At 38.8% G+C, this 21,496-nt stretch overlaps 1 protein-coding gene, 1 long non-coding RNA gene and 1 pseudogene across 4 annotated transcripts in view; 1 reads left to right on the forward strand and 2 right to left on the reverse strand.

The window, feature by feature from the left end:
• Positions 1-21,496, forward strand: part of NR6A1 (nuclear receptor subfamily 6 group A member 1) — a 266,007-nt gene that overhangs the window by 53,253 nt on the left and 191,258 nt on the right. The window lies entirely within an intron of this gene.
• The window catches only part of LOC111758678 (uncharacterized), a 46,122-nt gene continuing 27,575 nt past the window's right edge, over positions 2,950-21,496 (reverse strand). Inside the window, exons 2-3 of one of the 2 annotated variants that reach the window (XR_009186901.2) lie at positions 16,564-16,678; positions 2,950-3,011 (exon numbers count right to left, since the gene is read on the reverse strand). This is a non-coding gene — a long non-coding RNA (uncharacterized lncRNA). Of the gene's footprint in view, positions 3,012-11,018; positions 11,121-16,563; positions 16,679-21,496 lie in introns of those variants that run through there. The other variant, XR_009186900.2, reaches the window with a different exon arrangement.
• On the reverse strand, positions 6,205-8,834 carry LOC101419511 (nicotinamide phosphoribosyltransferase-like; annotated as a pseudogene).

Consider the following 21,496-nt stretch of genomic DNA (forward strand, 5'->3'; position numbering starts at 1 on the left):
GCACAGGGCTGCATTCCCACATGGACAGGCACTGCACGTGGGCCAGCTCGCTGTGTGCACCAGCTTGCCCTCACCAGGAGGCCCTGGGCATTGAACTCTGGACCTACTGTATGGTAGACAGGAGCCCAATTGGTTGAGCCACATCCATTTCCCTAAGCTGACAGTGTCTTGACCCAGAAATAATTCTTGAGCTGCAGGAAGATGGGCTGATCTCAGAAGCAGTTGCCAAAGAGTTTAAAGGAGTTCCTCTCCACCTTGCCATGTTCTTTCCTCTGGGGGAAAGAACTCCTTGAGTGTAGTATGGCAGGGTGGCCGTTTGTATATGCAGCTTGGATCCATTAGGGACAGCTGGCAGTGCATCACTGGCCAGATAGCTTGCTTAGCCCAATCCTTTGCCATCACAAGGATGGTAGGAATTGGCCTGGTCAATTGATTTTTGACAAACGTGCAAGACAGTTCATTGGGGGGGCAGAATAGTCTTCAATAAATGGTTCCAGGAAAATGAGATGTTGATATGCAGTAAATGAACTCCCTTACTTTATGCTAGACACAAAAATTAAGTCAATATGGATCATACAACTAAGTGTAAGAGCTAAAACCACAAAACTTCTGGAAAAATGTTTTCACGACCTTGGGTTGGGCAGAGAGTTTGTAGACACAACACCAGTAGCACAAACCATATAAGAAAAAAAATGATAAATTGGACTTCATTAAAATGTAAAACTTGTACTGCAAAAGACATCATTGAAAGAATGAAAAGGCAAGCTATAATTTGGGAGAAAATATTTTCAAACCAAATATCTGATAAAGGACTTGAATCCAAAGTTTATAAAGAACTCTTACAACTGAATAAGAAGACAAAAGACTTCTAAGTGGACAAATGGACAAAAGACTTGAGCAGACATTTCAGCAGAGAAAAATTAATGGCTGATAAGCACATGAAAAGGTGCTTTAACATCATTAGTAATTAAAGAAATGTAAATTAAAACCACAATGAGATTACACCCACAAGAATGGCTATACTAAAAAAGACAGACAATAAACCAGTATTGGTAAGGATGAAGAGAAATTTGAACCCTCATAGGTTGCTGGTGGGACTGTAAGATGGCAGCCACTTTGGAAGACAAATTTACCATATGATCAAGCAATTTCACTCCTAGGTGGAATTACAAGACCCAAGAGAAATGAAAACATATGTTCATTCAGAGACTTGTATGTGACTAGTCATAGTAGCAATATTGATAATAGCCAAAACCTGGAAATAGTCCAAATGTTCACCAACTGGTGAATAGATAAACAAAATGTAGAATATTCATACAATGGAATGCTACTGAACAGCAAAAAAAAAAAGGAATGAACTGCTGATTAGTGCTACGTACAACATGGATAAACTTCAAAATCATGCTAAGTGGGAAAGTGAATGTGGCTCAAGTGATAAGGCCGCCATCTACTATATGGGATGACCTGGGTTAGATCCCTGGGCCTCCTGGTGAAAAAAAAAAAAGGAGAAAGTATGGCAATTCAAGTGCCTATGTAGTGAGCCAAGTGCCCACATGTTGAGCCAAGTGCCCACCTGGTGAGCCGAGTGCCTGCATGTTGAGCTGAGTGCCTGCATGGCAAGCCGGGTGCCCTCGTGGCAAGCTGAGTGCCTGCGCGGTGAGCTGAGCACTCATGTGAGTGCCTTGTGGTGAGCCAGTGCCCATGAGGTGAGCTGAGTGCCCTCGTGAGTGCCCACATGGTGAACCAATGCCTGCAGGGTGAGCCAGTGCCCTCACAGCAAGCCAGTACCCAATGCAAGTGATTCACGCAGCAAGATGATGATGCAACAAAAGAGAGACAAAGGGGAGAGTCAAGGTGAAGTGCAGCAGAGACCAGGAACTGAGGTGGTGCAATTGATAGGGAACCTCTCGCCACAGCAGAGCTCCCCCGGATCGAATCCTGGTGAATCCTAGAAGAGAAAGACAAGAAGAGAAGACAAAAAGAGAAACAGATAAAGAAGATCACACAGCGAATGGACACAGACAGCAATTTATTTCTCTCCCCTTCCCCCTCATTGTTTGCTCTCTGTTTTCATTTGCTGTGTGTTCTTCTGTGTCCCCTTGCATTCTCGGCAGCACTAGTAATCTGTGTCTCTTTTTTTGTTGCGTCATCTTGCTGCGTCAGCTCTGTGTGTGTGGCACCACTCCTGGGTGGGCTGTGCTTTTCACAAGGGGTGGCTCTCCTTGTGGGGCACGCTTCTTGCATGTGGGGCTCCCCTATGTGAGGGACACCCCTGTGTGGTATGGCACTCCTTGTGTGTGGCAGCACTGCACATGGGCCAGCTCACCACACAGGCCAGGAGGCGCTGGGTTTGAGCCCTGGACCTCCTGTATGGTAGGCGGACGCTCTATCAGTTGAGCCACATCTTTGATTTTGATTGCTTGTATATATTTTTAATAGATTTAGTTTGAAGAACAGGAGGGGAGGGCTGCAGTGTAAGTTCATGAGTTCTATATAGCATATGTGATCAAGATAGGTTTGTCCTGATATCTGGTAGCTATTAAAAGTAAAACTAAGCAGGAGCTATAATTCATGTGACAGATGGCTGAAGGTATCCTGTGCTTGGTTCAAGGAACAGACCATTTCCTAAATTATAAATATAATTGTGCCAGAAATCATAAGCAACAAAAGGACATTCACTTGATAAAGATGATTTATTGTTTCTCCTCCATGCTAGACCCCTTGCTAGGATATAGACTCACAAGGCCCAGTTGGACTCTATTAAGCTACAATCTGGAGAAGAACAGGAATAAACTGGAATTCCCTTTGTTGTCTTCATTTTCTGTGGATGATGTGTCTGACTTCCAAAGTGACTACCTCCACCATGGACCTGGAGTCCGTTACTTTCTACTATCTCTGCAGCTGTGGTTTCTACAGGGCCCTTGTCTTGATTAAAAAAATAGTCATTTACCTCCTATATCATTGTGGATTCTTCCATCTGCTTTTCAGCCAAACATAGGTAGATTGTGCATCTAAAAGAAATCTTTGTTTTAAAAAAATGCTTTTAAAATTTGTTCTAAGCTATGAGAGTTCATGCTTATTGCTAAACATTTGGAAGATATAGAAGATTATAAATAATAAACTTAAAAAATCATCTTTATGCTGCAGTTTAGAGATTACCACTGTTAACATCTTTGTTTCCATTCAGTTTGAGCTGCCAGTCTGCTTTTTTATTTATCAGCTAGTGGATGTTAGCATTTCGTTGCGTCAGACCCTGTGTGAAATACTTTATATGTATTTTTTCTTTTTCCTTAAGCAAACTTAACTCTCAATAAGCAAGTATTTCCTTAAGCAAACTTATTAGTATCATTTATTTACAAGTGATACAGATTTAGAGGTTAAGTAACTTGCCAAGTTCATCAAGTTGGAAAGTTAAAGGAGCTGGGATTTTTTACCTCCATTTAGCCCAAGCGCTTCACCACTACCATTTCAGAAACCTGTTTTCAGCCATATGTGTCACTCCCAAATTGCTTTCTCCAAGGCTATCGGTAACATTTTTTTTTCTTTTAATTCCTGCCTTCTCTGGCCTTGTCTTATGACCTCTTCTCTGCCCTCCCTGAGCGTTAGCCACACATTCAGTTTTGTGAAACAGCATGCTCCTTTGGCCTGTACACATGCCATCTGTTCCCCCTGCTTAGAATATCAACCCACCCATCTCACTCAGGTCTGTTGAACATTTACCCTTCAAGTCTTCACTTAAATATCACTTCTCAAGGAAGCCTTTCCTAACCCCCCTCACCCTCCAGACTGGATTGGTGTCTTCTATTATTTGCTCCCATAGAACCTTTTCTCTTTTGCAGAACTTTTCACGCTTGCAATAATGTGTTAATTAGAATTTGGACTTCCCTTTTCACTATGTATACTTTGGTTCTCTCTAAATCTCTTGGCTTATCTTGCAGTTCAGGTGCCCAGGATATATCCAGTAATTGTTTGTTACCTGACTTTTTTTCTGTAGTTAGCTTTTTTCCTTTCAGTTCCACGCTTGTGAATTGCAAATGTGCATCCTCTATTCCGATATCTTTTCAAAAGTTGAACACTTTCTTCCAATTTAAAATTGCCCCTTTCTTTTTTAGTGCATACCAAGTTCCTAATCTCCTAGGCAGTAAAATTTAGCATCATTTTTTTATTCCTCGCTGTCTTTTCTGTTTGAATCAGTCTTTGAAAAGTGGATCCTGGTATACTGACCTGGAAAAATGGCCATAATATTTTAAGTGAAAAAAGGTTACAAAACATATATATATATATATAAATAATTTGTGATGTTTTCTGTAAACATCACACTTTAAATATCTTTGAAATATCTGGGAGGATATACACTGTACAAAATGATGGGAGGGGTAAACTTGGTGGACTTTGGTGTACTTTCTTTTGTAAGGATCTTTCAGTGACCACATAATAAAAAAATGTCTATTTTGAAAACCAAAAATCAAAAAAGCTAGAATGCTTTTTTTACAGTTTAATATTTTAAAAACTTAATGAAAAATATAACAATCAAAACATTTAAAATAAGTACACTCACTACTCAAAAAATTCATTTAAATTGTATCAACTGTAGAATATGAAAAATACATTCATACTAAAATAAAATGTAATTATTTTGAAATTTGTAGATTTCTATCGCGGATTAATGTAAAAACATTAATCTTCTTACAATCTTGAGGTGCATATTAGAGCCACAAGCAATATGTGACCATACAAAATTGCAAATTTGGCATTTCACTGGTACAATTCAATGACCAAGGTATTTAATCACTGTACAGTGCCTAAACTATTCCAGTAAGAACCATTATTTTCTTAATGTAGAACAATGACTACATATTGTACAAGAGGCAGTGTATTAGCCGAAGGAGTGCTGATGCAAAGTACCAGAACTCTGTTGGCTTTCTTCCCCAAAGATTTATTTATTTCTCCCCATCCCCTCATTGTTTGCATTTGCTGTGGCTGGTTGTTGTGTGCCGGTCTTCTTTCTTTAAGAGGCACTGAGAACCAAACCTGGGATCTCCCATCTGGGAAGGAGCCACCTCTGCTCCCTCTGTTGGCATTTATTAAAGGATATTTATTTGGGGTCGAAGCTTACAGCCATAAGGCCCTAAAGACTTCAAGGAACCTTAAGAGGTACTTTCTCACCCAAAGTCATTGGCTACATGTTGGAGCAAGATCGCAGGTGATGTCTGCAAAGGTTTAGCCTTCCTTCTTCCTCTTAAGGCTCCATAGTCCCAGCTTCTTCCATTCTCAGCTGTAGGCTTGTATAAGGCTTGTCTCTCTCTCCCTGGGGCTCTTTCCTTTCTAAGCTCAGCTGCTCAGTTCTCTTCACAGGGTCATCGTAGACTATCAGGCTCATTTCTTCTCCGGGGGCCTCTGCCATGTCTAATGAACTGTCTCTCTTCCTCTGTTGTTCTTTTCTGTGTGTTTACTTCTGTGTGAGGGTCTATTTTATCCCCAAGGGAGCTGAGGCTCACTCTAATGATGTGGTTGGATCAGAGCTTTAATCTTAACATAATTTAATCAGATGTCTCAGCTGAATCTAATACAGTCAAAGGGTTAGCATACCAGAGGACAACCAGTTTACAAACATAATCTATATCTCTTTTTGGAATTCGTAAGTAATATGAAAGTGTTAAGAGGCAGTAAGGTTAGTAATTCTACAGGGTATGTCCTGACATCATTTTTAAATTGTACAAAACACCATGTTTTATTTGCTGATTACTGAACAAAAGGCAATGTAATTTATTTTCAAGTATTTTCTTGAAAGTCTGTGCTCATAAATATCATGAAAAGTTGGAAAGACTTTAAATCATGGAAACCTTTTTTTTAAGATTTATTTATTTATTTTATTTCTCTCCCCTACCCTCCTCCCCCATGGAAACTTTAAATGTATTTTACACAGTCTTGTTTGTGCAGAAGTACAAGGTAAATATAAACATAAAGTAATGAATTTTATGCAGATCCATTTTATGTGATCTTTAGTTACATACAAAAATTTCTTCATTATGTTTTTTTGTAAAAAGGTCAAACCAGATTGAATTACTACCTATTGGCAAAGCTTACTTTAGTATTAATCTTTTATGTGGTTGAGTCTTCTAATTTGAGATCACTTTTTTTAAAAAGGATATACTTATCCATAATGGAGATACTTATCCATAAACCTACAAATAATTTGGCTGTAATGTATCAAAACACAAAGAAACCCCATACAACTGTACAATAAACATTATCTATGTAGACACACACACTTAATCATAACACAAAGCCTAATGAGGTGCTGCTTCCAGTTAGATGATATTCAGCTTTGCATTTTTCTTCATCAAATGAAGAGCTTTGTGTTACCTTCCCATTCTTGAAGACAGAATGTAGAAGATCATGACCATATTCTTCAAGATCTCCTTTTCGTTTCTCAAGTGTAACAGTTTCCTGCTGGTGTCCTATGTAAAGACAATGGGCCTTTTTTGGACTTTTGTTGGGATGAGCAACTGGGTCCTTGAAGACATTAACCCCAAGGCCATTGGTTACAACATAACTACACTTGAAGGAACAATTCAAGAGCTCTCTCGTTAACTTCCGTAGCAAAGCTCCACCAGAACTGAAGAAAACATTTTCAATACTCCTTTTTTTTTGGCTTCATGCCTTCTACAGTCTCTTGTAAGGTATTAATATGTACTCCATTCCCTTGAATAACTCTAAGATAAGATAGCAGCAATTTTTAGCCCTTTTGAGTTTTTGGTAACTGGGAACTTCTTACCTAAGATATAAAAAATTTTTAATATAGTGTCAAGAGGATTTCCAGAATCAGGTCTGATTATTAGAGGTGTCTCTGTACCTCTTGATACTATTAAATGTAATAGATGTCCACCCCATATTTTCTCACACGTTATAAATGTCATACTATTGCTGATGACAGATACAGACACTAATGAAAACTCTGTTCAGTAGCATCTTTTTCATGATTTTTCCCCTTAGCTCTTACGGTACTGTGTTCTGCTGCTGGAACAGAATAGCCTGAACGGGATCTTTTGTTCCATTATATATATATATATATTCTTTTCGTTTGTTTGTTTGTTTGTTTTTTGAAGTCCTGGGACCAGGAATTGGACCTAAGACCTGGTGTATAAGGAAGCTGGCGCTCAACCACTAAGCCACATTGGCTCCCCTTAGTTGTTTTGTTTGCTTTGCTTTTTTTTTTTTCCAGGAGGCACCAGGAACCGAACCCAGGATCTCCCATATGGGAGGGAGGCACCTATCGCTTGAGCCACCTCCATTCCCTGCTTGTTGCGTCTCTTGTGTTTTCCTCCTTGTGTCAGTTCATTGAGTCAGATTACCATGCCAGCCTGTTGCATCAGCTTGTTGTCTTGCTTTTCTTCTTTAGGATGCACTGGGAACCGAACCCGGGACCTCCCATGTGGTAGGCAGATGCCTAACTGCTTGAGCAACATCTGCTTCCCAATATTTTTTTTTCCAAAGATTTTTAAATTCATTTCTCTCCCCTTCTCCTCCCCCTCCCCCAGTTGTCTACTCTCTCTGTCCATTCACTGTGTGTTCTTCTGTGTCCATTTGTATTCTTGTCAGTGACACTGGGAATCTGTGTCTTTTTTTGTTGCATCATCTTGTTGCATCAGCTCTCTGTGTGGCGGCGCCACTCCTGGACAGGCTGCACTCTTTTTGTACAGGGTGGTTCTCCTTACGGGACACACTCCTTGTGCATGGGCTCCCCTATGTGGGGACACTCCCAAATGGCACGGCATTCCTTGCACGCATCAGCACTGCGCGTGGGCCAGTACACCACACAGGTCAGGAGGTCCTGGGTTTGAACCCTGGACCTCCCATGTGGTAGGCAGATGCTCTATCAGTTGAGCCAAATCCACTTCCCCCCAATATTTTTTAATTAAAGCAATTCCTGCTATTGTATCTGTTCTTTGAAGTTAACCAAACAAGCAGATGCTCCTATGCCAGCAGTCTCTTGTGAAGAGACTCCTCTGTAGCCAAAATCATGTAACTTATGTTCCAGACCATCTAAGTTACCAGAAGTTTCTAACAAACATTTCACCATTATTTTCTTCTGCTTTCTGGAATTTGTGGCCACTGTGATTGGAAACCAGGACTGAACAAGAGTATTCTCAGAGAGTGGAGGTAGCTCAAGCGATTAGGTGCCTCCCTCCCATATGGAAGGTTCCTGGTTTGGTTCCCAGTGCCTCCTAAAAAAAAAAGAAGTTGATGAGCACACAATGAGCAGTCAGTGAGAGGAAACAATGAGGGCGGGGAGAAATATGAATTTTTCAAATCTTTTTTTAAAAAAGTCTCAGTCCAGTTTGTGGGCCAAAACACTCTGGATCTGGGTTTTCCACTGTGAAGAAAGCATTTCCTCTGCAATTAAAGCCCTCAGGAACAGCTTTTACTTCTATTGGAAGATGTCCATCATACTTCTTAAGAATGTAGTTCCCATCCCTTTTCGTTAAAGACATCATGTGGAAATGCTCTTTGTAGACTTCTTTGGCTTCCTGGATTTTCTCTTTGGTCACCACTTTTACCTTTGAAGTACTTACTAAGAATGTACTCAACCCATAAAATACTGTTTCCTCGTATTTCACCTTTCTTCTTTGGAGTTTTCTGTCTTCTTTTCATGGCATTCAGAGTAGGAATAAACTTTGCTTGTGTTATGTGACCTCGTAGGAATCGCTGGCCAGTAGGATGTTGAACTCGGTTTCTGTGGCAGCATTCATCTTGGGCCAGAATGTGGGGGCCGTGGGCTGTCAACTCCAGGGCAAGGCTGTGGGGAAGAAGGAAATGGGCTTCACCCTCCAAGGTTGCTCAGGTCACCCTTGGTCAGAGGGGGTAGGGGAGAATAGAGCAGGGAGGAGGGACCAGGGGAAGGTGGGCCTGGGAGCCCCGACGCAGGGGTGGCGGCTAGTGCTCTATCAGTCTAGGAGCCTGGGTGGCTGTTCCACCTCGGCTTCCCTGCCCCCACCCTATTGCCCCAGCAGGGATGAGGAGGGGGTGGGGCTAGAGTGCCTTTTTGATATACCATGTCTGTCCGCTTCATTCGTGCTACCTCTGTTCTAGCCCAGCCCATTAGTCCAACTGATTTCTCTCTTAAGTTTTTTCTCCCTCCCACTTCATTTGGTTGGTGAATCTTCCTAAAATCTGGCTTTCATTATCTCTTTCTAAAGTTTAGCACTTAAAATGGCTCCCTGTTGCTTTAAGTCTAAAATTTTTCTTCCAGGTTCATAAGGTCATATGTAATTTGTCCTTTTACCTTTCCAGTTCTGTTCCTTAACACTGTCTCTGACCTATTCTGCTCCTGCCGCCAAGCATGTCACTGTTCTGGGATATTTTTGTAGTCTTACATGCAGAAAACACCTTTAAACTCACATAATTGTCTCTCTACTTTAGCACTTTGTTTTATCTGGGTGCATAGGATTTTGGACTACTGGTTCTCTGTGTAAATAAATGGCATGCTTATTCAGGTGTACGTTAGAAAAAAAAAGACTTTTTTCTTTTCAATGTTTTCAGAAACTTGGAAATAATTGTTGGTTAAAAACAAATGCCCAGAATGCATGGCATTCTGAAAAGCAGCAATACATGGAGTATCTTCTTTGTGTCCAACATTGTGACAGAAAAAACCTCTGATTTCTATAAAGACTTACGGGATGGAACTTTTCATCTGAATGTAAACATATCAGCTTCTTTAAGTAGGTTTTAATTTTTGGGAGAGCATAAACCCAGACACATCTTTTCTATAAAACATCAGATGCAGTTTGATGTGCTTTGCTGCTACAATGTGGTACAAAGTATTATGTACTTTGGAGAGCTTCTTCTTAGTAACACAAGTACAACTATCCCCACTTACACTCAGAACAGTGATGACAATATCAGATGGTGGCAGAAAAGGCCAGACAACAGTTGAAAAAGTGGGTAGCATAGGTGTGGAGGGAGTTGTGGGGAAGGAGAAGCTGAGGCTAAACTGATGGGTTGGGTTTTGTTTTGGACCACACTTTAGTGAGTGGCTCTTAAACCTGATGTACACTAAAATCAGCAACTCCAGATGATTCTGGTATACAACCAGGTTTGGGAAACATGGGTCTGAGTCCCATATTTCCCCTGAATTCTTGTAATTTTTTTTAAACGTTTTTCTTTTGATTTTAATTTCCCTTTTTAGTTCTTGTTTCATTGTACCTGCACTTCTCTTTTTTTCTTTCCTGTCCCTGAGAAAAAAATTTCAGAAGGCTAATTTGACAAATCTCTTCAACTGCCTTATTTACTTTGACTTTTGCTATGAGACTGTTTCTCTCAGGTTTAAGAGTATGATTAAATCATTCATGACCAAGACTCTTGTTTTCCTTTCATTAGCATGATAGATTTAGTTGTTCATCTCAGGCTATGGAATTCAAAGACTTGATACTACATTTTAAGTTTTGTTAAAAATACTGTGCATCTGCCATATCATTTAGGTGTTATTCTTTGAGGAACATGGTTTACAAAGGTCAGAATGAATGGTCCTCATAGTTTTGGTCAGTAAAGAATATTTAAGTATATTTGAACAATTATAACCAAAACACTGTTCTAAGGCATACTATATAGTCATTGAGAAGAATGAGGAATATATAATGAAATCGTTATAGAAAGCTATCTATAACATACAGTTAATGTAAAAGCAGACTTTAGAATAGTAGGTATTCTAAAATAAGCTTATTTTGTTAACCCCCCCAAATCCCATGCATATGTGTCTATTTGTATGTGCATAAATAAGGGTCATTGGGGATATAAAATACCGTTTTTTTGTTTTTTTTTGTTTTTTTTTGAGGAGATATCAGAAATTGAACCTGGACCTCGTACATAGGAAGCAGTTGCTCAACCACTGAGCCACATCTGCTTCCCTAAAACACATTTTAAATGGTGATTTCTACTGGGGAAATGGATTGCAGATGATGAGGAAAAGGGATTTTCAATTTTTACTTTATGTATTTCTATATTTTAATTTTAATAGAGCATGTTATTTTTTATTTGAAAAATTACAAAAGCATCAGCATTTTAATATGGGATGATATCAAGGTAGTATGTAGTTTATTCTTCCTATAAGTCAAGAGCATCTAAAAAGAAAAAGAGAAAAAAAAATAAGTACTAGAAATGTACAGAGCTTATTCTGTATTAGAACCAAAGAGCAAGAGAGACTTTAGTCAGCGTATTGGAGACAGCAGAATCTCCCATCCAAAACAATGGTTGATGCACTCATGTGACTTGGCCCATGTTCTAGCTTCCTTGGGTATTTTGGTCCGCAGTTTGCATTCATTGATCAGCGAGTTGATTCGGATGCAAACCCACCGACAGCAATGAATGTTGAGTGCAGCCATCAAAGTTTCTAGTTGGTGGAGTTGCCTTTACCCTCCCTAATTTCTGGCTTTTTTCCTCCACATCAGTTCTGTGAGGTCTGTATCTAGCTTTTTTTCCCCTTAGTTACCAATCATCTGTACCATTGACGACCCACATAATTATAGATAACATTGACCCTAGAGCTAGGAGGTTTATAAGATAGAGAAATTCTGGTTTAGAAAAAGGAATAGGTTTCTGGAGAAGCCAGCAGGTATTCCTGTGACCACACAGGCAGGGCTTTCATACTGGTAGCTGAAACTGAGAGCTGAGGACCCTGGCTTTTCAACTTTGTGCTTTGAACCAAGAAGTATGAATAGTTTCTTGAGGCAAGTTAGCAGATTACGTTTTTGGTTAAATCATAATAGCTTACATATTATGGGCATTTACTATATGTGAGGAATGGTACAAAGAACCTTACATATTATTGATATCTCATTGAATCTCATAATTTCATGATTTAGGTATTCCTGTTATCCCCATTTTATACATGAGAAAAGTGAAGCTTAGATACTTGTCCAAAGTCACACAGCTAGTTAAGAGATTGAGCCAACATTCATTTCACATCTGACTCCAGAACTGACCCTTTACTTAAATTTGACAAGTATTTAAATAAGCATATGTGGGAGGTGGAAATAGTGAGAAATTGGCTGCTCTCAAACAGCTCATACTTGAGCTGGGCTGTCAAAATGTAACTACAGAAACTATAATCCGTGGCAAATGGGCTAAGAGCTATGCAGACATTGGACAGTTTTATGTTAATTTTGCTTAGATAATCCTCCCTTTTCCCCTAATTAAAATTTTTGAGGGGATGTGGGAGAAACTGGAGTAAAATATTTAACTGGATTTACTCCAAAGTGAAATATGTATACCCTGTTTCTTACCAGAATGGCATATTTCTAGCAGACATTGTACATGTCTTATACAATGGAGCTGCCTTATTTGGTTGAAACAAAACCCTTGTTTGTCAAAAACACAACAAAAAAGGCTAGAAAATAATAGAGTAACAGAAATATAGGGGAGTTTTCTTTTTTTTTTTTTTTTTTAATCGACTGGACCATATTTGGGAGACAGGCAGTGGGACTGTTTCTGGTGATCTCATGTGATATGTGAAGGTACAGCCTGCTCCTCTGCTTCTGGAAATATAGCGTTGTCTGTAAGGATCCCAAGGTACAGTCAACGGTTGGTGGTTTTTTCAAATCCCAAACTCACCGACAGCGTTGAATGTTCCTTGGAGTCCTCTGAAGGTGGTGGTGTCCTGGCCTTGGCAGCCCGTTAGCCTATACTGGTGTTCCAAGAACCAGTAAGCAATTGGGACCACTGCTGATGGAGAGTCTCACATTCCTTTCCAGGTTTCAAGTTACATGTATTTTATTTATGAAATCAATCTTTATATACCAGAAAGCTAATAAATTGTAGGATTGTAAGACTACAATTATTTGTACAAATTTAAAAGGATGTTTGAGAAAGAGGCTTTTAATGGTATCATTAATTCTAGAAATGTCAAATACCTTATTTTAGAGTAGTATTCTAATAAAGGATGGGGTAAAAAAGAAATTAGCATGTATGTGAACCTACTAAGTGCTGGAATTGGTATATTTTATCTCATTTAAAGTTTTTTTTTTAAGATTTTATTTATTTCTCTCCCTTTCCCCCGCCATCTGTTCTGTTGTGCCCATTCGCTGTGTGTTCTTTGTGTCTGCTTGCATTCTCATCGGCACTGGGAATCTCTGTCTCTTTTTGTTGCATCATGTCCCTGTGTCAGCTCTCCTTGTGTGTGGCGCCACTCCTGGGCGGCCTGCACTTTTTTTGCACGGGGCGGCTCTCCTTGCGGGGCGCCCTCCTTGCACGTGGGACTCCCCTATGCTGGGGACACTCCTGGGTGGCATGGCACTCCTTGCGCGTGGCAGCATGTAGGCCAGCTTACCACATGGGCCAGGAGCCCTGGGTTTGAACCCTGGACCTCCTATATGGTAGGTGGATGCTCTATCAGTTGAGCCACATCCACATCCCTCTCATTTAAATTCTTGACAGCCCATATTTTCCTGAAGAGAAAGCTGAGTCTTAGAGAGATGAAGTGATTTGCTTAAGGTTTCCTAACCAGGAGCAAAGATTACTTGAATACTGTACTTTCTCATTCTGAAACTCACTGATATATTGCCTTCCTTTCTTGTCCACCACCAACTTAACTTTTGTGTATCTTGAGGATAGAACTTTCAGGGTAGAGTTAAGTTAAACACACAGACTTCTTCGAAGGAAACAAACAAACCAAAAAAACCTCTTCTTGTTTGTTTCTAAAACAGACAGGTTTGTAGGTAAAGTGTTTCATGAAAAAATCTGAAAACCTCCTAATTGGTGATCTCCTTTACTGAGATCCTTTTTTTTTTTTTCCTTAACCTTTTATTTTGAAATAATATCAAACTTAGAAGAAAGTTACAAAAATAAAGATCTCTAATGTATCTCCTTCCCAGGCACCTGTATTTACCAACTTTTATCATTTTGCTACATTGGTTAAGTCATTCTTTCTCTCCCTCCCCCTCTCTCATCTATCTGTCTATCATCCATCCATCTATTCATCTGTTCCTTTACTGAGATCCTTAATCTCTAAATTACCACAGAAATGCCAATTGTAGTTCACAAGTTACTTTTCATATTGAAAAAACAGAAATTAAAACATTCAAAGAAAACCCCGCCATTTAAGAGAATGCCTGAATTTCTCCTTAGTGAGGTCAGAGAGAGTAACTAAAATATCAGTGTTTTTGCTTTTGGTTAAAATGCATTAATGCTATCAATACATTATGGTCATATTGGTTATTTTTTTTATTGTGGTAATATGTAACAGAAGTTGCCATTTTAGCCTTGAGTGTACAACTCACTGGCATTAATTATATTTACAATGTTGTGCTATCATTACTACCATCCATTACTAAAACATAAATTGTTTTTTTAATTAGAGAAGTTGTAGGTTTACAGAAGAATCATGCAGAAAACAAAGTTCCCACATATGCCCCTGAATTAACACCTAGTATGTGGTCCCTTTGTAACAATGGATGAAAGAATATTATTCTAATTGTACTATTAGCTATAACCTGTAGTTTACTCCATGTCTCTATGAATTTGCTTATTTTAGATGTTTCATATAATGTAGATGATATCATTCAACGTATATCCATTAGTCTTTGGCTCATTTTGTTCAACATGGTATCTTCAAGGTACATCCATGTTTTAGCAGTATCAGTACTTCATTTCTTTTTACAGCTAAATAATATTTCATTGTATCTATATACTATGTCATATGGTAATTATATGTTTAAGATATTGAGGAACCACCAATCTTTTCCACAGTAGCTGTACCATTTTACATTTCCACCAGGAATTCTTGAGAGTTTCAGTTTTTCCATATCCTTGTCAATGCTTCCTGTTTCTTCTTATTTTTTTAATACTAGTCATCCTAGTGGGTATGAATTGGTATCTTATTATGGTCTTGATTTGCATAATCCTAATGGCTAATGGAGTGGAGCATCTTTTCATTTGCTTATTGACCATTTGTATATCTTCTTTGGAGAAATGTCTATTCAGGTTTTTCTCCCATTTTTAAAAAATTGATTTGTTTGCCTTTTTGTTGTTGAGTTATAGTAGTTTTTATATATTCTGGATATTAAATACTTACATAATTTCTGTAGGCATACAGTTATGTTTGATTGACTGTTGAATATCCTTGATGAAAAATATAGAAAATGAGCAAATGATACGGACCTTTTCAGAATATGGAGTTGATAATGGGAGGGTCCCAAGAGTATTCAATAGGAAAAGGGCTTACAGAATATCTGGCTGAATTATTTTATTTCTAATTGGCAATAGTTATTATTATTTGCTTTAGGTTTAAATATTAAAGATTAACTGTTCTCAAATTCATTTTTTTTTCCATGGAGGCATTTTATTTACATGTATGTTTTACATCCCTAGAAAAAGAATCCCAGGATTTTTCCTCCTGTGTGTTTTCGCCTTGCTTCCTTGTGGTCCATAACGCCAGCTGAGGTCAATACAGTGAAACCAAACTGACAGGATGGGAGCAGATTATTCTGCCATTTTTCTAGATTTTTGAGTTGCACATCAAATCTGGGACTAATCACTCTACACTTGTTTAACCTCCCTGTGAGGGTCACAACAATTTTCCCAGCTCTGTGATCATCAATGATTTCAAACTCACCAACATAACCATGCTTCATCATCACAGTTAGAAACCTGACGATGACTTTGGAGCACGGCCTGATTAGAACCTGGCGTTTGCCTCTCTTCTCAGCATTGTTGATGCTCTTAAGAGCTTAAGATGCTCTTAAGGACGTTCATGCGCACCATTGTGGCGGCACGGGAAGATGGCCGAAAGAGCTCAAATTCATTTTTAAAGCAGCCAAATGATATGCATTGAAAAAAAATTAACCATTAATGTTTTGGTTTGAATATGAACTGTTTACATTTTACCATCAGTTTCATTATTTCACCCTCAGTCAGAACAATCCAGTTAGCCAGCTTTATTGAGTTCTCAGTATTATTATGCAGTAATTTGTATACAAACAAAAACGAACCAACTCTTACTGTAGTATTTTAAAAACTATTTGGTGGATTTATTTTATATGGTCTTCCACTTCTTATGATGCTATGAAGAGATGTCAATGCCTTATACCATTTGGATAAATATTCAGACCTTTTAAAAAAAAATACTGACTTCTGCTGCCCCAAACCGTTGAATGCTTATAACATGTCATTTTAAAAGTTTTTCTAAGAAGAATGCTTTTTATAGATTTGAAAAACTACACAAAAGTGAAAGTTAGATTTCTGGAATGACGTTAGGGTGCTTCCCATTGTGTCTGAGATCATTAACTTTCATGGCAATAATATAATATCATTGGGTATAACCAGCCTTTACCATTCTTATTCATTTAATTTTCTTTAGGTCCATCAAGTAATTTTTTTAAAGAGTTTGAGTAAGGGGTTTATGTGCTCAATGCTAGGATAAAGTAAGCGTTTAAAAAGCTAAGGGTTAAATTAGCTAAGAGTTAAATAAGCTGAATATTTAATAAGTCATTCTGGCTGTTTAATTCTTGATTTAGGCTGTTTTTGAGTTTGTGAGAACTCATTATGCCCTTCCTTTATGATTTCACTTACCTCCTTTCTTTCACTTTCCAGAGAAACCATGAAATACTGAAATCCATAGTGCTTTAACTTAAAGATGCAAATGTTTTCATAGTCCTGCTGGGGCTTCTTGATTATACTTGGGCACCTAGAAGAAACAAAAAGCGTAAACTCAGTAATTTGAGTTATTTTTAGCTAATAGAAGAGTGATTTTTAGCTAATAGAAGAGGTGGTAGCCTAGACAGTTCTCGACATTATACAGTGGACATCTCTAAAAGTGTTTAGAGTAATGTTGCTTTGTAAGTTACGGACAAGTAGACTTTCATTCCATAACTCTGTTTTTAAATATAACATTTAGGGAAAGTTCTCTCTAAATGCTATTCTTTTTGACTGTTTCCAGCAAATAGCTGGTTCTTTGCAAAATGTGATGTCTTAAAGTTTACTTTTGATTGTATATTCTCTGGAAAAGCTGTGATTAGATCTGCCTTATACTTTGATAATGAAACAAATAAAACTGTTGAGCAAGCTGTTGATACTTGACATTGTTTTTAGACTTGTATCTTCATTGTTAACCTGAAACTCGACCATTGAGATGTTTGGGATGTGCTAATAGTGGATGGGCCTGGGGGAGAATTCTGGGGTGAAAGAGTAGAAAATTAGTTTCAATCCATAGTTTTATAACTTTGAAAGCTATCAGGAGTCTTAAAGGTCATTTAATGCAGTGGTTTCTAAGTCTGGCTTTGTATCAGAATTAAAAGTCATGATGGAGGGAAGTGTGATTTATTGAAAATGCAGATTTCTAGGCATCACCCAAGACTTTGTAAATCAGATCTTCTAGTAGTAGGTTCTGTAGTTTTCAAAATTCTCAGGTGATTCTGGCACACCATTTCATTTGGGAATCTGAGTTCTTTAATAGATGACGAAACAGGATCAAAAGAGAGATGAAAACCCTAGGTTACAAGCAGGGTCAGAATTGAAATCTGTGTGTGTGTGTGTGTGTGTGTGTGTGTAATTTTACCATAGTACCTCTCCATTGTCAAAAAGCGTGCTTTTCCCAGAAGCTTCTCGTTGACATATTGGCCATCTGCAAAGTACAAAGTCTTCAAGTCAATCTACTTGTCAGGGCAAACACCTTAGCCTTCCAGATGTACTAGTGCAAATGAAACATTGACTTGGATTTCAGAGTCTGACCTGAAGCATTTGACTAAGTAGGAGAGATTGAGTGATGTTGGCTTAAAAACTGTAAATGCTATGAAATAAGACGTAGCTGTAAGTGATCAAAATTCTGTGAGAGCCCTCCAGGCTCTAACATTTATCAGCCACTGCTGCACCTTACCATTCTTCGGTAATCAAAGATGACTACCACTGGATGGAAGAGCCTTGCAGAACCTCTGGTTGCTCTCTGGTGAAGAATTATTTTATTTCCATGTGAAAGTAGGAATGACTCTACCAAAGATGAAGAACCTGCCAGTCCATTTCAGCTTGGACTCCTAGCCAAGTGTCCATTCTCAGCAGGAAGTTGGTGTTATCTCCTGCTTTGTGTCTTGAAGGTGTATCAGAAAAGCCAAAGGCATTATGGAAGCCATTCCTGAGTTGGCAGGCAGTAGTGGCCCAAGGCCTAACACATGTCATCAGCCTGGAAAAAGTGTAGTTTGGACACTAATAATGGTTCTTGTCAAGGCTCAGCATTATAAAGCCAGTAGAACTGAGCTTGGGGGTTAGTTTTGCATAGGAGGAGAATTACAGTTTAGGGAACATCTGCCTCAGCTGCTGTGTGTCAGTGAGGAATCCTTTGCCCTTAACTCCTGTCACTCTTTTTAATAGGTAATGGTAGAGACACTGAATAGGTAAAGAAAAGAGGCAGTCTGATATATCCAGCTCATCTCCCTGTTTGCTTGTTTTCTTGCCATTCATTTCCTGTGTGCGATTGAATTTGTATGGCCACGCTTCAGGCTACTGTTTTTGTTCTGTCTGTATCTGAAGGTATACTGGGCCAGAGTCAAAGGTCTTCTTTTTCCATAAATGCCACTTTGCTGGTGACCACACAAATGTTTTTGTTTTTTAAAGATTTATTTTTATTTATTTCTCTCCCCTCCCCCTCCTCGCCCCAATTGTCTGTTCTCTGTGTTCATTTGCTGTGTGTTCTTTTGTCCACTTCTGTTGTCGTCAGTGGCTCGGCAATCTGTCTCTTTTTGTTGCGTCATCTTGCTGCGTCAGCTCTCCGTGTGTGCTGCGCCATTCTTGGGAAGGTGGCACTTTGTTTTGTGCTGGGCACCTCTCCTTTCGGGGCGAACCCCTTGTGCGTTGGGCTCCCCTACATGGGGTGGGGGGGGGAGGACACCCCTGCATGGCACGGCACTCCTTGCGCGCATCGGCACTGCACATGGTCCAGCTCCACACGGGTGAAGGAGGTGCGGGGTTTGAACCGCGGACCTCCCATGTGGTAGGTGGACGCCCTATCCTTTGGGCCAAGTCCGCTTCCCCAAATGTTTTGATTGGCAGTGCTGATCTCTCTCTCTGCTGCTTAATAGCTGAGTGACTTTTGGCAAGTTGTTTAATCTCATTTTCTCATCTGCATAATGGAAGTTAGTAATTAATTGTATCTATATCAGATGGATGTTGTGAGAATTAAATGACACAAATCATATAAAAATTCCTGGTACATAGTAAACACTCAGATATCAGTTTCTATTATTATTGTAAGTACTTGGTAGATCTTCCAGACTATTGGGAAGAATGAAATGAGGAGTTTTTAAGCCATTTTTAAGTTTTAAACCATGTCTTAGTGAATGGAGGGATTATGGTGTACAATGAACATGAAATTGAAGCCAGGAGACCCCAATTAAAATCTCGGCCATGTATCCTATGTGTTACTTCAATTTCTGTACTTTTCCATTAAAAAAATTAATATATACCAACCAAAGACAAAATCTTACCACACTAAGAATCTTTGTCCATAAGGCAGTCGTTCTCAAACTGTTTGGTCTTACCCCTTTATACTCATAAAAATTGTTGAGGTTCCCAAGAGCTTTTATTTATGTGGAAGTTATAACTATCAATTTTTGATCTCTTAGAAATTAAAACTGAGAAATTAGAAATATTTATTAATCCACTTTAAAATAAAAATATGTTGCATGTTAAACATTGTAAATAAAAATAACTATTTTAAAAAAACTATTTCCCCCTAAGAAAATCAGTTAGAAGAGTGATATTATTTAATATTTTTGTAGATCTTTTTAATATCTGGCTTCACAAAAGACAGCTGGATTCTCATATATGCTTCTGCGTTCAATCTGTTGCAATATGTTTTGGTTGAAGTATATGAAGAAAATGTGGTGGCACACACAATATGGAAATAGGATTTTAATAGCCTCTTCAGAGAATTGTGCGTATTTTTGTTTGATACTATACCAGATCTCAACACTTGGTAGTTTCTTAGGGTTAGTTGCAATATGGAATCCGAAATCATCTCAATGAATTTTTTATACTCTATTCTATTAAAACCCGTTGTTCTGTCTTACACTTAGAATGGATCTTTTACCCATATGTGATTTTGTAACATCATGCACTGGTCATTTGGAGAATACTGGCTCACCGAATTATGCAGATCTTGTAAATATTGACATTTTGTTAAATACTTGCCTTTGTTAATATCACTGCTGATTTCATCAGAAACATCTTTAAATACTAGGAAGCTGTCAAGCTCACAGTGGAAGATTCAAATTTTCCAAAATTCTAATTTTTGCTTTGTGTATGTATTTATTAATTTTCGCTTCCCCACCCTTCTGTTTTTGCTGTCTTGTCCATTTGCTGTGTGATTGTCTGTATCCTTTTCTCTCTTTGTCTTCCCTTCTCATCTTTCTCCTCTAGGATTCACAGGGATTCAATCCTGGGGCCCTCTGATGTGGCGAGAGGTTCCCTGACAATTGTGCCACCTCAGTTCCTGGTTTATGCTGTGCTGCACCTTGACTCTCCCCTTCATCTCTCTTTTGTTGCGTCATCATCTTGCTGCCTGACTCACTTGCATGGGCCCTTGACTTGCTGCATGGGCTCTTGGCTCACCACGTGGGCACTTGGCTTGCTGCATGGGGACTCACACAGGCACTTGGCTTGCCATGCGGGCACTGGCTCATCATGCGGGCACTCATTGTCACTCAGTTCGCCATGCGGGCACTTGACCTGCCACACAGGCATGCTTTCTCTTCTTTTTCACCAGGAGGCCCCAGGGATCAAACCTGGGTCCTCCCATATAGTAGGCAGAGGCCTTATCATTGAGCCACATCCACTTGCCTAAATTTTTGCTTCTTAAAAGCTTGAATTTTATCATTGGCAACAGGTACTGTCAGTTGTTTTCCTTAGACTGACATGTTCACTTTGTTCATTTTTTAAGAAAATATCTGCCATATAACCATGTCTTAGTAATCGTAGTTTGTTAGTAAAAATGGTGATCCATGAAAAAAATGTCTAGTTCAGGTTACAACCTAAACAGAAGTTCAAGTGCTTTTCCTTGAGACAACCAGTGCACAATAGCACTGTTTTATGCATACTTGCCGTTTTATCATGCAAAATATTAAATTTATCTATACTCAAGTGTCCAGATTTAATGAGATCAATAAGCCTTCCTGTTTCATCAAGGACATTCTTATGTTAAAAATGACTTTTTAATTTTTTTTTCCTGTAGCATGTGTGGTAGTGATAAATACAGTGACTACTAGTATAGTTTGGTGCCACTGCTTTGATTAGTGTTAAGGCCAGCATTTTAATCCAGCATTGGCTTGGCACCGTAAATACAAATGGCAACATAGTGAAAAAGGCAAATAATGTCTTAGCATTACTACAAATAGTTCTGACCTTTCAGACTCCCTACCCCAGTGGTTTTGTGGACACTTTGAGAACCACTGCTATGGAGTCCAAATGTTAGGAAACTCTAGACAAAAGATGGAAACATCCCTAGTCCCTTCAGAAT

Source organism: Dasypus novemcinctus, chromosome 8 (genome assembly GCF_030445035.2).
Source record: "Dasypus novemcinctus isolate mDasNov1 chromosome 8, mDasNov1.1.hap2, whole genome shotgun sequence".
NCBI lineage: Eukaryota > Metazoa > Chordata > Mammalia > Cingulata > Dasypodidae > Dasypus > Dasypus novemcinctus.